Raw genomic sequence first — 18,772 nt, forward strand, 5'->3', positions numbered from 1 at the left:
CCAGTAGCTTAGGAATCAAAGGTAACTCACTTTAGACTCAATTATACCATATGCAGGTCAAGTAAATGTGCTTAGTAGGTTGCATGAGTTAAGTGACATTTTCATGGTAGAAATCAGAAAGCAGTCTTTACAGCATGTTTATAGCCCATTTATGACCCTTTTAATAATACATAAGACTTTAAAAACAATTAGGAACCTTAGTAGGGCTTTTTAGAATGAAGATGTTGCCTTTTTCGTGCCCAAACAAGACATTTTCAAGTGAGGGTATCGATACTGAAAGAATAGTACCGATACTGTTCTTAAAAAAGAGTAAATATAACCGAGAGTATCAATATTAAAGTGTCGGTATCGATACCCATGGGGTGGTATCGATACAGAGATCACTTAGCAAGTTACAATATGAAATTTTGGTACCGGTACCTAAGGTGGTATCGATACCAGTACCGATACTCTCCATAGAGGTATCAATATTCAATCAATTATCAAAACATCGAAGCTGTAAATAGTACTCATACCCAGGGGATAATATCGATAGTCAAGGGTTAGTACCGATACTGAAGGCTTAGTATCGGTACCCACAGAAAATTGTAGGTAGAGATCGCAAGAAATTAAGGAGTAGGTTATAGGGGTCCCATTATACGAGAATGCAATGTAATAAAACTACAAGTGAGAACATTAAATTAACTAAGAACAATTATAAACAACAACAACTAGGATGAAATAAAATTATCCTTGTTTGACACTCGGGACACAGTCATGACACCCGAGTCACTTTAGCAGATACAATCATACAATCAAATATCCAGTCAGTGCCAAGGCACTTATCGCTAGCTGGGCACAAATACCCTAAGACTCAACGGAGTGAGTTGGCCGAATGTATATTTCTGATGCGGATTTCAAATCACCCAGAGTACCTTCGAGTATTCAGGAAAACTAGAGGGGTGCATGAGCTCCGAGATACAAAATCCCTCTGCTGCACCATGATGTATGACACAGTATAGTAGACCAGTATCTTTTATGCCCTTGCGCATGTTCCATCAACTAGAATATTTTAGTGAATGCATGTAGTATAATACAGTTTTTAGTGAGGCACTAAGCTCGCAAGCTCAGCTTTCGGAATGTGTTTCCGTGCGCAGGTTAGGAGACCGTTCGTAGGGAGTTATCGTCATCAAACATTCTAGTGCAGCAGACCAGAGCAACCGAGTATTTCATAGTATGTATTGAGTCACTTTTAAAGGGCATGTACTATTATGGACCCTTGTATATTCAATCATAACTCTTGATTTAACTTAGTATTGTATTATTTTGTATACTTTGGGAGTTTCCCCCTGTACTTGTAAACTAAGTTGTTTTTTTATTTTCATTATTATTATCATGGGTGATTTTATCAGATATTTGACATTTAGTTATTTTAAAAGAAAATTTTTGGGCTAGCCACTTAGGTGGTCTCGTGTGACATCGTGATCCAGTGATCTTTGGGTCAGATTGGATTAGGGTGTTACAAATCCTCTCTTCATCTTTTTTCTTAGGCTCGTCAGTAGGATTTCCAATGTGGAGAAAACTTATAGTTGTGATAGTTTTTCTATGCTCGTTACATTGGGTTTTCCCTTGTTGCTTTGGATTCTCTATGTCGTTAGGTAGTGTTCCTTGTTGCCTACTACTCATAGCATTCACCAGTTGTCCAACCTGATTTTTAAAGCTCTTAATCATGCTGATTGACTTGCCATATATTCCTTTATTAAGGCTTTAAGAGAAGTAAGATTGGTAGCTTGAGTAGAATGATATCCTTGGTAATTCTGGCATTTTTATGGTTGTGAGGCTTGTTGATGTAACTGAGGTTGGGGCATCAATTGCTGCAGATTGTAATGCTGCTACTAAGGATTAACAACATTTTGACTTCTCCAAGATAAATTGGGATGGTTGCGGTAGTTGATATTATAAGTGTTTCCATAGGAATTGTCATTCCAATTGTAGTTCCTCACACAGTAAAAGAATTCGGGGTTTTATGGGCATTCCTCATAGTTCTGATAATCATCACAATACACACATGAAAGTATAAATGCATTCTTTACTCGTACATACCTATGGCTTATGTAACTTTTTAACCATATCTGTTAATGTTGTGATTTGGGAAGTCATGGAATTGAAAGCATCATAATCCATTACTGCAACATTGTGTATGCCGAACACGTTCCTCATGTTGGGGTATCAATAATTATTGTTTGATATTCTTTCTAAAATATTATAAGCCCCATCGTATGTCTTATCTAACAATGCCCTATTTGTAGAAGCATCAACTACCATATGAGTTTGCATATTTAAGCCGTTAAAAATATTTCTATTTGTGTCTAGTGTGGAAAACCATGCATCGGACATTTACGCAGTAAGTCCTTGAAACGTTCACATGCCTCATATAAATTCTCATATTCTAATTTCTTGAAAGTTGTCAAGCCATTTCTCAGGTTGGCCTTCATATTAGGCGGGTTGAATTGCATCAAAAACTTTTGAGCTAACTCGTTCCAAGATGCTATAACACCAAGTGGCAGCGAGTTCAACCATACTCTAGCTTTATCTCACAACGAATAGGGAAACAAGTTCAGCTTCAGTGCTTTCTCAGGTACTCTTTGTTGAACAAACAAGTTACACACCTCCTTAAATGCTCGAAGATGTGCTCGAGGATCTTTAGTGAATGAATCGATATATTGCCCCATGTATTGCAACATTTGGAACATCACTGGTTTCATATCAAAATTGGCAGCATGAATGGTTGGCCTCACGATATCATGATGTAAATTATTTATTGTTGGGATAACATGCTCCCTAATAGGTCGATTACGGTCATCGTTATTGTAATATTGTGACAAGTTGATTCTAGCTCAATCCAACATTTCATCGTCATCTTCATGCTATAATGGTGGTAAAACATTGTTACCATTTTAAACATTCTTGTTTGCTCAATTTTTATTAGCTTCTCTTTATCGACGGTGAAATGTTCGTTCTATTTTCGGATCAAAAGGCTATAGTTCGTCATTTTTGCTATGGGACATACACAATAGGTACCTATAAAAGAAAATAAACAAGTAAATAACTAAAAAGACAACTCTAATGCAAAGTCATTGCTCTCCAGCAACAGTGTCAAAAACTTGATACAACGTAATATGTTATAGCATTAAAGGAAATATACATATCATGTCAAATAATAAAGTGGAAGCTATAAAGCTTCGGATATCGAACCCATAAAGATTATAAAAAGTTACAATAGAGTTGAATGAAAAGTGTCTACAAGATATATGGTTGCAATGGTGACATACAATTAACATTAATTAAAGAAATAAGGGAAATATTATCAGGCAGCGCTACAACATTAATTAAAGAATGAGTTAGGAAGATATTTGGTCGTTTTTACTATAACTATGCATGCACCCCTAAATTCATGCATCTAACAAAGATTTATAATATTTAAATAACAAGAATCAACCTTCGGTCATTCAAGTGATTAAACAATTAACAATACTAGTTTATTGGTAATATATATCTCAATATGCAAAATTAATTCTCATCAAAATCAATGTTGAACATAAGTAGCATGAAATATTAATAATATTCATTTCCAAACATCATCAATAAGACATACATGAAGATATATTCATTTATAAAATTATCTGAAAGGTGCGACAACACATAAACATAGAGTTTAAACAAAAATCATAACAAAAACATTTAAACACTCATTAAAGTTTAGTATCAAATTAACATCCCAAAAATTAAACAACACATCCCAAATGTACTTTGTTACTTCCCTATCTCAACGAAGAACAAGAGTATAAATAGGATAAGATATTCTTGACTGTCTTTGTTACACGACAAAGCTCCCCAAGCTGTTGCAACACTCCCTAGCGATGGGTCTAAGCAACCATGGTTGATAGAAGGTAAAATACATGGAGGAAAATATTTTGAGAGAAAAGTTGATAATCAAATAGTGATGACACCCTTTCTATTTATAGGCTAGGAGAAATTGCCCTTAACCAATAATATTCCTTCACGTTTCAAGTGATTTCCAGCCATTAGACAACTGTCTCGCCAACTATCCATTCCAAAAGATTCTCATAACTACTTAGTGACTCATCAGTTGATGCATCTTTATCACAACATTATCTGGAGCTTCAAGTAATGCCACAACATTAGTTTACCAATTTTCAACAATAAAAGCAAAATAAGCCCTAAGTTTCTTAATTAACTCCCATGATGCAAATAATGCAAAAACATGTACAAATGATCCTAATATGTTCCTAATAATGCTTAAGTTAAAGCTTAACCTAGGTGAAAAGATCCTAAAAGATAACTCTTTTGGAGATTTATCAAGTACACATCTAAAGAGTCTCTAACCATAATGATTGTAACTACTACAAATTATCTAAATACGACACTGACTCTGTTGTGCATTATCTAAATGTAACACTGACTAATATTTGGTCTCACATAGCCATCAAACACTAGTTAACTAAGGGAACCCGAAATCACATAGCAACAATGAAATTCCTACTAAGTTGATGAATGATCTCCTAGTTCTCACATAGCCATAAGGTATATCATGAAAGGGGAACCTGGTGTCACATAACATCGATACAATTTTCGCTCAAATGAAGCATTGGCTTAGTCTCACATAGTCGTAAAGCCAAGCTTTAAGGATATCTATTGTACTAGAATAATTTAACTATCATGCATATCTAAGGGCCCAAAGGTTATCAAGTTTCCTGGCAGATTGCTCGGACAAGAACAACTCTGAGGCACATGTGTCCACTAGTGCACTCATTTTCTGGCCTGCCACAATGATGTCTAAATACATCAGTCCCTTCTTCTTGTGACCCTTCATATCATCGAGGAGTGATTGAGTTTCTTGGCCAAGTCCTTCTTTCATGGGTTCCAGCTTCTCCAAGCCAGATTCAGTCATATCATGAGTCTCCACAACACTAACATTGCTAACTCACTCCTCGTGATTGTTCGAACATCATGCCATAGTTAGCTTCTGAAGTGCTTTGTGCACTGATAATTCCCCACTAGGGTAATTAAGGTAACCTTACTACACACTAGTGTAGTTCAACACACTAAAGTAAGGTCAACCTATCACTAGTTGTCATCTCACCCGTTCTCTTATCTAGAATGTTATACGAAGGTTTATTAGTCTGTTCCTTCTATTACTTTATCAAGTTGCTCTATTCTGGTCATTCATTACTTAGGGCATTTTATTCATTTCTATCTCTAAAGAAGTCTCTGCGTGTTTCATGATTTTACGATGATTATTGTGCTTGTTGTTCATTGTTGTAACGTTAGCTAGCTTGATATATGACTCAATTTTATTATTGGGTAGCAACACTCTAATTGCTCTTACTATGTTTTACCTCAATTCACCATCAAATTAGAGGGACAATTGTACGTTCACCATTCGCTAACATCCTTGTAGTACGCAACTCCACTATTTTGTAATCTTATTATTTCATCGTACCACTTGATGGTACCTCTTCTGTAATGGTCCTTCATTCTTGGATATTCGCTACGTATTAAACTGAAGATACTTGGCCGCATTACGCATGCTATTGTTACTCTGGATGTCACACACTTCTACGAGTGTTTCTAGGCCCTTTCGGCCATTTACGTCCCACATAGACTAAGATATTGTAACACCCATAACCCGTATAATTATACCTATACAGATTATAGATGTCACCCGTATTTTCTAAAACCATTCCATAATTTGAGAGCGATTTAAAATTTATTTATTTTAAATAGTAAATGATATTATAAAATTATCATATCATACAAATTACGTTTCGTTGTAACCAATTTAATTCAAAATATTTTTATTTATGAATAGTGAATAGTACTCGAATAGTGAACAGTGAACAGTGGGGGAATCGATTCCCTGTAGCAGGGGAATCGGTACCCCTTTTATAATCTGGAAAATTTGGTTTAAAACGAGGTTACTGTTCATGCTATAGTAACTTCCGAAAATTTACATATAATTTCATAAAAATTCACCTTTCATCACTATAAAAATTTCCAAAATTAATTAAACAAATAAATTGAACATTTTCACATTACATGCCACTATCTAAAATAAAATTTCACAATAGGATGTCTTACTGATATTGAAATATACCTCTCGATACTTGATGTCGTTCTGAACTCTTTATTCTTATTCTTTGCTTTTTACCTACGAGTGAAAATCATCACACGCTAAGTATAAACTTAGTGAGGCAATTAAAACATTTAACAGTGCAATACAATTCATGCATGATTTTCAATATCAAAAATCAAATTTCCATAAAATCATTTTACTAACATATCCAATATTTTACCATGATCAAAATAATATAAAATCTCTTACCATTTATCCCATAAGCTCGTAAGCTTATTTTACCAAAATACTTACCATTTATTCCATAAGCTCGTAAGCTTATTTTTCCTATATACTTGCCATTATTCCATAAGCTCATAAGCTTATTTGCATGGTTACCATTTATTAACCAATAAAACATAATCCATAGCCAATAAACCGTAGACAATAGCCCAATATAACACCCTGAGGACCCTGGGTATACGAGTAAAATACCTGCACCGTAGTGCTAAACATGCACTAAGCTTACGCCATAGTGCTAATCCAGACAATACACATAAGGTCGTGCCCACCACCTACACTAAGCTTACGATATAGTGCTAATCCGGATATAAACCTGCACTTAGTGTCCTTACACACTATAGTGCTAATATAAACCTGCAGCTGCTATACTCTAAGGCATGCCAACTATACCCTGTCCCTCAATGACTTACTTGGGCATATAGTCTATTTTATTCGATCCATCCATGTCAAAGTATATTATCAAATTTAACATTGGGCAGTTCATACCCGAAAACATTCATGGTAAAATATCACATTTTTTTTCATGATCAATGCATTTTAATTTCATACTCTGACATCTCAATGTCAATTTATAAAAAATGATATAAAATCATGCCGATATAAACAATGTCAACTTATCGCAAGTCTTCCTTATGATGTATAAAACATCCATGTATAATTTCATGCATGCATTGCACTCACCTTGACACTTTATATCTTTCAAAATATATAAGCCTCACTATTGTCCACCATAAGCCCTTTTATATTTGATTTGCTTCGATTACAAATCAATCACAATCTGTATAAATCATCAATTCATAATAATCCATATGTTAGTATTTTACTAACATAAATACATTCCACCATATCTTCATACTATATTTGAAATTCATCATCTATCAAAATATTTACTCTTAATAATTCCTTATAACATTGGAATCAACTTTTCCCATTTACTCAAAATGGTCTTCACCATTTTACCACTTAAATTCTTAATACCAAAAATTCCAGTATTGAAATTATTTCACATCTAACTCTCATTTCAATTCCTGAACAACAATTTCCAGCATAGTACATCAATTATACAACACTTATACAATAACCCATCAATTTTCCAGAATTCAGACAACTCGTACTACCCTTAAAGAATCATTATTATGTATTGATATAAACACTGGAATTCAATTCCGTTTCTTCTGTTAAAAACTAGACTCGAATAAGAATCTATCCATATAAATAACTCCTTATAATTCATTCTGTACAATTTATGGTGAATTTTCAAAGTTCACCAACAGAATCTGTTTTGTACAGAATTCTGCTTGTCCGACTTTTCTGACATTTCCTCAGTTAAAAATTCATATATATTTGTATACAACTTGAAATTGATCCCCGTTTATTTTAAACAAAATTAGATCCATATATGAACATAATATATAAAATTCACCTCCAAATTATTTTTACATATTTTCTGGTGAATTTTCGAACCTACTGTAATTCTTAAAATCTAAACTGTTTTTCTTTAACCTCATCCTTATGTTCATCAATTCATACCTCAAAATCATCAATAATCATCATCAATTTCAAAAACCATAGTATAAACCCAAATTTCCAGATTTGAGGATATTTGAATCAAGCAAGATTATCATGCAATATTGGTACCAAATGATAGCGTTTTCCGCAAATAATCATTTTCTATTTTCATCATTCTCATAATCCTAAAGAAATGACTTGAAAATAGAATTGAAGCTTTGCTCTTACCTTTGAAGAAGCCCACGTTGGCTGGAGAAGAAGATAGCAAATTTAGATGAAATTTTGAGTGCATTTCATCTTTGTTTGAATTATATTCCACTATAATAAAATAAAATATTCATTCACTTGAGAAAAGACCAAATCACCCTTAATGAATATTCTTATTCACCATAAAACCAAGCCATCTGATATTACAAAGTCAAATATAATTTATTTTGTCTTTGACTTCCGATATTCACCTTGAATTTTCAAATCTTGTGTTTTAGTCATTAAATCTCACAGTTTCGGTTTAATCTGAAAAAATTGCACAATTTCAAACCAAATTTCTCTGATCCAAAATATTACAATAATATTTCCAACCATTTTATAACATTCTTCAAATTTTTGTAAAATTCTGATTCGATCATAATTTACCGATTCCTTACCGGCTTTAACTCTTTCTTTACTAAATTCCAAATCCAACAATATGATTTTCATAAAACTCTAATCTCAAGAGTAAACCATATATTTATGGAATAAAAATCTTTTTAGGAAATTTATCACTTAATTCCCTAAACTTTTCCCAAGTTTTATACTTTGACCATCAAACTTTTAAAATTTTCATTTTAGTCATTGTCTAAATTTTTGGGGTATTACAATTCTCTCCTCCTTGAGAAAATTCATCCTCGAATTTTCAGACTTTCTTTGAAAACCCTAACTTCCCTTTTTATAAAGAATTTTATCAACAAAAATAAATCCCACCAAAATAGGGATTTTTTTTTACTGTCATCTTTCTCTAAAGATAAGAATACTTGAATAATATTTAAACCATCATTAGATTCCTTTTTCCCTTGTACATTCATAACCCTAATTTAGGGCTATACTGACTGGTAAGACTTAATCTCGTCTCATACAAAAACCTCTTCTGTCAACTTCTTGAATTCCGATTTTTTTTCTCTCTCCTCAATTTAGGAATTTTGTGAAGATCATGTTAATCATTAGATTTGGAAACTGTTTAATCCAAATCTTCAACTTGATATTAAAATATCTACACATTTACATATTATTCTCTCTCTTTTTTCCAAGTAACGTCCTTGACATTATGATTTTGCTAAATCACTTTGACTAGAAGAATCATCTTATTACGCATTTCTTTGATTTCTCAAGCTAATATCCGAACTGGTTTTTCTTCATAAGTCAAATCCGTTTGTATCTTAATTTCCTCTGATGAAATAACATATGAAATATCCAATCGATACTTTCTAAGCATCAACACATGAAAAAATATTGTATACTTTGTCCAACTCTGGTTCCCAATTACCTCCAAAGTTAATGTTAACTGATAATCCAACAGTCCAACTCTTTTTAATATCTCATAAATTCCAATAAATCTTAGACTTAGTTTTTCTTTGCATTTTAGGCGCAACATCTTTTTCCAAGGTGATACTTTAAGAAAAACTTTATCACCTTCATGAAAATTCAATCTTTTTTTTTTCAATTCAAGTCTACATAAGACTTTTGTCGATCCAATATCATCTTGAGATTATTTTTACTTTATCTTCAACTTAATTCAATAAATCTGAGAGAACAAGATTATGATCTTTTAACTCGAACCCATTCATTGGTGTTCGGTATTTTCTCCCATATAAAGCTTCATACGGAGCCATCCTGTTATTCAATTGATAACTGTCATTGTAGAAAATTTCTACTAAAATTTAATACTTTTCCTTTCCCATGATTCCTTGGAATCAATCACACATGCACTCAGCATATATTCAAATATATGAATAATACTTTCTGACTTACCATCCATCTATGGATGAAAGATCGTACTGAAATTTAATCAAGTACCAAAAACTTTATGCAATTATTTCCAAAATCTTTAAGAATAAACTTTGGATCCCTGTCGGATATAATGGATATTGAAATTCCTTGTAGTCAAACTATCTCCTTTATATACAACTCTGTATATTTATCCAATGCATAGTCCATTCACATCGGAATTAAATGTTTCGATTTAATAAACCAGTCACTATTACTCAAATAAAATCCTTTTTATTTGATGTCAAAGGTAGTCCATTAACCAAAATTCATAGTGACTCTTTACCACTTCCACTCTGGAATAGAAATCAATTGTAATAATTCCAAAAGCACTTGATTCTCATCTTTTATTTGTTGACATGTCAAACATGTAACAACAAACTCAGTAATGTTTTTTTTTCATACCTGGCCACCAAATTAACTCTTTACATCCTGATACATTTTGTTCCCACTTGTATGCATAGTCAGTAGACTATAATGTGCCTTAAAAAGAATATCTTTCTTCAACTCATCATTATGAGGAATACAAATTCTTCCTCAATAATTTCCATCAAAGTTGACTTCAAAGTCTTTAGTCTCACATTTTTTTCCACAAGTGAAATATTTTTTTTTCATCTCTCATTTTTTTCTCTTTTTCTTTTCTTTCTCGTTTTCATTTTTTTTCTTCTTCGTTTTCATTTTCATTTTCTTTTTCTATTTTTCTTCTTCTTTTTTTTTTCTTCTTATAATATATGTTTTTTTTAACTCTTATGCCATATGCCGAGACAACATGACTAAGAAAATCAACTTCTGATAGACAAAACTCACTCTTTGACAGTTTAGTATATACCTTTTTATCCTTAAGTATTTCGAATATAGTATGAATATAAGCATCATGCTCTATTTTTGTATTCGAGTATACCTGAATGTCATCAATACAACCACCTCAAATTAATCCAAGTAAAATTGAAATACTTGATTCATCAAGTCTATGAATGCTACCTGAGCATTTTTCAAATCAAACGGCTTTACTACGAACTCGTAGTGTCTATACCGTTTCTTGAAAACTATCTTTGGAACATCTTCCTCTTTAAAATTTAACCGGTGATATCCCATTCGAATATCAATTTTAGAAACATTGCTGCTCCTTTTAAGCTGATAAAACAAGTCATCAATCCTCAAAATAGGATATTTGTTTCTGATAGTTACTTTGTTTAACTATCAATAATCTTTTCAATAATCTATGCATAGTTGCATATATCCATTTTTTTTATAACCAATACATGTTTACCCCAAGGTATAAAATATTCAGTCTAATACATCCTCCATTTATCAGCTCTTGCATTTATTTATTTATTCTTTTAGCTCAATCGCAATCATTCGATATGAATCCATAGATACAAGATCAATGCCTTAATAACCCTTAATATTGAATTCCACCTCTAAATCTGGAGGTAACCCATAATAATAAATCTAAAAAGACTTATGGAAATTCCCAAGTTATGGAACTATCATATGATCTTACTTCAGATACTTAAGTATCTATCAACTTAGCTAGAAAAGCTATTCATCCTTTTTACATCATCTTAATCATAACCATTGTTGATATCACTTATTGATGATTTCACTTTTTCATCAATCATTACAATTTTTAATTTCTCTGCACTTTTTTTTCACTTCTTGCGACCATTAACCCAACCTTATTACAGAGACCACCAACTTATGATCAAAATGATCTAAAACTCGTTAATGATAATCCCATCAGATTCATCAATAACAAAAGCTTCTGAATCTTTATCGATCATTTACTGTTTGTCTGACTAACCCTTGCATCATGACCGTGACCATAACCATGACCTATGGGTCTTCCGTTATAATATCACTCGATATCAAGTAGAATTGAATATTTCTACTTTAGAATTCCTTATTTCATTCTTAAGGAAATATTTATAACTTTTCCAGATCCATAGAAATTATTCTCGAACAGTTAAAACATTTTCCATCTCCAAGGAAAGTCTTAATGTTCACATCGTTCAATAAGAAAACTTGATAAATTTGTAGCAATAACTTCATAACAGTTAAAGCTAAAATCACACTAGTAAACAAATTTACTCATTTTCTTATCATTACGAACTTGACACTTTTAAAGTTCTCGAGAATCCATCTCAATCTAAACAATAATTCATTGTAGCATGGAAAGTTGGACAATCCATTTTCACATATTTACCTTCACAAGATAACTCTATCCAATTTTATGGACTTGATATCCATTTTCAAACCAACTCATAACCATTTGATTTACTAATAATTCAACTTTCTTTAAACGTTTAGCGGAAATCATATTACCGCTTATGTATTTCCTCTTGCTCAAATCAACAATGCTTTAAATAATTTAATGCTTAGCTTAAATATTTCTCACTTATTTAAGCTTACTTGAATAAACCTCAGAATCATCACAGATTCAAAAATCTCCTTTGGATCCTCATCCGATTCGACTTTTCTTGTAAGTCATTCAAACTTTTTAATCGATTTTTTTTCCATTTAAAAACTTCGTTGAAACTGAAACATTTCTTCCATCAAATGGAGAAAAATCCCTTACAACATCCACCCTTCTAAGGTGTTTTACATAATTCATGTCGGTTCCCTTTTTAGTCGATTTCAATCTCGACTTTCTTTTCAACATTTTCAACTTTATTACCTTTGTCTTTAATTTCAACATCTGAACGTAGTCAGAATCATCATACATTATTAAAAGTAACTTTACTGCCAATAAACATCATCACAGTATATATACAAATATCAGTAACTTTTGACATCCTAATGGCATGTATACACTTTTTAACTCAAAAACAACCTCGGTTTAGTCCTAGAATCGGCTAAACCTGTAGCTCTGATGCCAATAAATGTAACACCCATAACCCGTATAATTATACCTATACAGATTATAGATGTCACCCATATTTTCTAAAACCATTCCATAATTTAAGAGCGATTTAAAATTTATTTTTTTAAAATAGTAAATGATATTATAAAATTATCATATCATAAAAATTATGTTTCGTTGTAACCAATTTAATTCAAAATATTTTTATTTATGAATAGTGAATAGTACTCGAACAGTGAACAGTGAACAGTGGGGGAATCGATTCCCTGTAGCAGGGGAATCGGTACCCCTTTTACAATCTGGAAAATTTGGTTTAAAACGGGGTTACTATTTATGCTACAGTAACTTCCGAAAATTTACATATAATTTCATAAAAATTCACCTTCCATCACTATAAAAATTTCCAAAATTAATTAAACAAATAAATTGAACATTTTCAAATTACATGCCACTATCTAAAATAAAATTTCACAATAGGATGTCTTACTAATATTGAAATATACCTCTCGATACTTGATGTCGTTCTGAACTCTTTATTCTTATTCTTTGCTTTTTACCTACGCGTGAAAATCATCACACGCTAAGTATAAACTTAGTGAGGCAATTAAAACATTTAACAGTGCAATACAATTCATGCATGATTTTCAATATCAAAAATCAAATTTCCATAAAATCATTTTACTAACATATCCAATATTTTACCATGATCAAAATAATATAAAATCTCTTACCATTTATCCCATAAGCTCGTAAGCTTATTTTACCAAAATACTTACCATTTAAATTCCATAAGCTCGTAAGCTTATTTTTCCTATATAATTGCCATTATTCCGTAAGCTTATTTGCATTGTTACCATTTATTAACCAATAAAACATAATCCATAGCCAATAAACCGTAGACAATAGCCCAATATAACACTCTGAGGACCCTGGGTATACGAGTAAAATACCTGCACCATAGTGCTAAACATGCACTAAGCTTACGCCATAGTGCTAATCCGGACAATACACATAAGGTTGTGCCCACCACCTACACTAAGCTTACGCTATAGTGCTAATCCAGATATAAACCTGCACTTAGTGTCCTTACACACTATAGTGCTAATATAAACATGCAGCTGCTATACTCTATGGCATGCCAACTATTCCCTGTCCCTCAATGACTTACTTGGGCATATAGTCTATTTTATTCGATCCATCCATGGCAAAGTATATTATCAAATTTAACATTGGGCAGTTCATACCCGAAAACATTCATGGTAAAATATCACATTTTTTTTCATGATCAATGCATTTTAATTTCATACTCTGACATCTCAATGTCAATTTATAAAAAATGATATAAAATCATGCTGATATAAACAAGGTCGACTTATCGCAAGTCTTCCTTATGATGTATAAAACATCCATGTATAATTTCATGCATGTATTGCACTCACCTTGACACTTTATGTCTTTCAAAATATATAAGCCTCACTATTGTCCACCATAATCCCTTTTATATTTGATTTGCTTCGATTACAAATCAATCACAATCTGTATAAATCATCAATTCATAATAATCCATATGTTAATATTTTACTAACATAAATACATTCCACCATATCTCCATACTATATTTGAAATTCATCATCTATCAAAATATTTACTCTTAATAATTCCTTATAACATTGGAACCAACTTTTCCCATTTACTCAAAATGGTCTTCACCATTTTACCACTTAAATTCTTAATACCAAAAATTCCAGTATTGAAATTATTTCACATCTAACTCTCATTTCAATTCCTGAACAACAATTTCCAGCATAGTACATCAATTATACAACACTTATACAATAACCCATCAATTTTCCAGAATTCAGACAACTCGTACTACCCTTAAAGAATTATTATTCTGTATTGATATAAACACTGGAATTCAATTCCGTTTCTTCCGTTAAAAACTAGACTCGAATACGAATCTATCCATATAAAGAACTCCTTCTAATTCATTCTGTACAATTTATGGTGAATTTTCAAAGTTCACCAACAGAATCTGTTTTGTACAGAATTCTGCTGTCCGACTTTTCTGACATTTCCTCAGTTAAAAATTCATATATATTTGTATACAACTTGAAATTGATCCCCGTTTGTTTTAAACAAAACTATATCCATATATGAACACAATATATAAAATTCACCTCCAAATTATTTTTATATATTTTCTGGTGAATTTTCGAACCTACTGTAATTCTCAAAATCTAAACTGTTTTTCTTTAACCTCATCCTTATGTTCATCAATTCATACCTCAAAATCATCAATAATCATCATCAATTTCAAAAACCATAGTATAAACCCAAATTTCCAAATTTGGGGATATTTGAATCAAGCAAGATTATCATGCAATATTAGTACCAAATGATAGCGTTTTCCGCAAATAATCATTTTCTATTTTCATCATACTCATAATCCTAAAGAAATGACTTGAAAATAGAATTGAAGCTTTGCTCTTACCTTTGAAGAAGCCCACGTTGGCTGGAGAAGAAGATAGCAAATTTAGATGAAATTTTGAGTGCATTTCATCTTTGTTTGAATTATATTCCACTATAATAAAATAAAATATTCATTCACTTGAGAAAAGACCAAATCACCCTTAATGAATATTCTTATTCACCATAAAACCAAGCCATCTGATATTACAAAGTCAAATATAATTTATTTTGTCTTTGACTTCCGATATTCACCTTGAATTTTCAAATCTTGCGTTTTAGTCACTAAATCTCACAGTTTCGGTTTAATCTGAAAAAATTGCACAATTTCAAACCAAATTTCTCTGATCCAAAATATTACAATAATATTTCCAACCATTTTATAACATCCTTCAAATTTTTGTAAAATTCTGATTCGATCAGAATTTACCGATTCCTTACCGGCTTTAACTCTTTCTTTACTAAATTCCAAATCCAACAATATGATTTCCATAAAACTCTAATCTCAAGAGTAAACCATATATTTATGGAATAAAAATCTTTTTAGGAAATTTATCACTTAATTCCCTAAACTTTTCCCAAGTTTTATACTTTAACCATCAAACTTTTAAAATTTTCATTTTAGTCATTGTCTAAATTTTTGGGGTATTACAGATATACCATTATGAAACATCCTTAGCTCTTACGAGCCTTAAATAGGTCAAATCTAACCATCCAAAATGATTTGTATTGATACCCTATTTGCAGTGTCAATACCCTAAGGTCAAGTATCGATACCCCTATGAGTATTGGTACCAAAAATAGCTTATCTTGTTGAAAATATGATCGAGTATCGATACTCACACTAGCAATATCGATACTTCAGTTGAATTTTCATCTAAATTCATCAAGTATCGATACTCGAACCCATAAATGTCTTATTTAAGCTTGAAAAACAACCAAAAATAATCTCCAATGTCTTAGTTTGGATTCTAATCATGTGCTAAAGCTTTGGAAAGTTATGTAGGGTCTTAAAATGGCATAAAAACACATTATTTACATCAATTTTGTCATCTAATCATGAAATCAAACATAAATCCTAGAAATACTTAAAAACCCAAATCGCAATAAAACTTCAAGGTTATGAAATCTTTAACACCACAAAGGATTAGAAATACACTAACTTGTTGTTTGAATCATGAAATGAAGCTCCTTGCTTAGCCATACTCCAATTGTAATATCCCAAAATCAGGGTTAGTGACTAAAATTGAAATTTTGAAGTCTGATTTTGAAAGATTTAAAAGTTTAGTGATTAAATTGGAATACTTAGTGGATGTTTGTTGGTAATTATTAAAGGGAATAAAGGGTAAAATGATCATTTGACTAGAAATATTTTTTATCTTTCTTTTGAGCTTATAAAACACGTAGAAAGAGTGAGAAAGGAAAAGAAAAGTCTAGAGTTTGGGTTATCTCCTTCCTCTTCTCTTCCCGTAAGCTCCATGGCAAAGGCAAGCTTAATTTCAGTTGGTTAATTCTTAAGTTTTAAGTTTAGTTTTGATTCTTGGGGTGCTAAGAAAGATTAAAGTATGTTGAAACTTCAAAATGGATGAGTTATGAAGGATTAAATATGAAGATTTTTTAAGTGAATTAGTGAAATAGAAGGTGTTAATAGATTTTGAAGTTGAATTTGACTTGTGAATGGTTAAATTAAGAGATATGAGTGATAAAATGAGTTTTAAAACATGTTGAAAATCTGGTATGATTCTTGAAGTTAATAAAGAGGAGAGGATATTAAGGTTCAAGAAGAGATAAATGAATATAAATGAGTTTAAACATGTATATATAAGTTAGGAATTTGAAAGGTGATGAAATATGAAGCATTTGAGTTAAATTAAATGGATTTTCATGCCTAAAAGAGCAATTTCTGGGCAAGATGCATCGGTACACATTCAATATGCACCGATGCATTCTTAAAAGAAGAAACATCGAATGCCAGGAATGCATCGATGCACTATGAGTATGCACCGATGCACCAAGACAAATTTGAAGGTGCATCGATGCATTAAGGGGTGCATCGATGCATGAATATTTCGAAGCTATTTTGGGTACCGATGCACCTATAGTGCATCGGTACACCCCTAAGGGAAAAAGTGAATATTAGTTTATTAAGATCATTTAAGTTGTTAGTATCGGATTACAAGGTGTAGGTATATGATAATTGGATTAAAATGTATAATTAAGTAGATACAGAGCCTAAACAAGTTCCAGAATCATTGACAAGTAAGATCGATCAAGGGGAAAGTTTAGAGATCGGTTTTGACTAGTGAGGCCAGGTGAGTGCATGCTAGTTATATAATGGAAATATGACTTGCGACGAGTCTATTTCCTATATTAGAATGCATAAACTAATGAATATAAGCATGTTTTGATAGGAGTATATGTGTTGTATGTTGATATGTTGATATGTTTTGTATATGATACAGGATGTAAGTAAAACATTATTATAAGATAACGGGAGATAATAAAATAAGATGTGTAAAGATATTATTGTAAGAGACAGGCCATGTAAGTATAGGTTACTGATAGAATAATTAAGCTAAGGTTTATTGTGATACATATATATAAGAATGCAATGTAAATTACATAAGTGATAAGTCATGAAGCTATATGTGACTATGAGAATATTTAAGAGAATAAAATATAAATCAGAAGATAATAAGTTAAGAGACTCTTTGAAAATGGTATATAAATTAGGGGACACGAACATAACGATGATACGAACCTATGGGCTAAGCACTATAAGAAAGAGTAATATATTTTAAAAGGAAACTATGTAGAACTAAATTAAATGGATAGAGTAACTCTAATTAAGTAAGGTGAGACAAGTGATAAGGGTTATATGTTATTGTATAGATTAGTATAATAAATCATGTAAGCCGGTACAAAGGGAAAATGAGATAAAGATAAATAGCTTTTACCTATAGGATTTATATAAGATTATATGTCGGTGTGATAACATGAAAAATTGAACTAAGTTCTATGATATTGATCCATGTGATATATATATATATATTCATATGATTTGGTATATGACATTTGATTCATGTGTATATATGTAGATAAGATATGTGAATATGAGCTATGCGCTTATAAGTGATATGACCACATGATGTGATAAGAAACTATGAGAATATGTCGTTAAGTGATGTGATTATGTGAAATAAGATAAAAGATAATGCCCATGTTATGTAAATTGATAGCTAGAGGTATAGTTGGCATGCCAAGAGTCGAGGGTCTACGCAGTCTTTCGGGACATATATGTATTCTTTGGAACATGTGTGAGGTCTTTTGAGACACATACTTGATCCTTGGCATATGTATATGATTTTTAAGAAATTTCTACGTGGTCCTTAGGGACATATTATATGGCACTTCAGTGCATTTCTACGCGGCACTACGGTGCAATTCTACGTGGCACTTCGGTGCATTTATACGAGCTGTGATGACAGCATTAG

The 18,772-nt window shown here is 31.7% G+C and overlaps 1 non-coding gene across 1 annotated transcript; it reads left to right on the top strand.

The window, feature by feature from the left end:
- Window positions 1-2,358: 2,358 nt before the first annotated feature.
- Window positions 2,359-2,465, top strand: LOC120115532. Its single transcript, XR_005515489.1, has one exon. It is a non-coding gene; the product is annotated as a small nucleolar RNA R71 (small nucleolar RNA).
- The last annotated feature ends 16,307 nt before the right edge of the window (window positions 2,466-18,772 follow it).

Source organism: Hibiscus syriacus, unplaced genomic scaffold (assembly GCF_006381635.1).
Source record: "Hibiscus syriacus cultivar Baekdansim isolate YM2019G1 unplaced genomic scaffold, ASM638163v2 tig00110264_pilon, whole genome shotgun sequence".
In the NCBI taxonomy this organism is placed as follows: Eukaryota; Viridiplantae; Streptophyta; class Magnoliopsida; order Malvales; family Malvaceae; genus Hibiscus; species Hibiscus syriacus.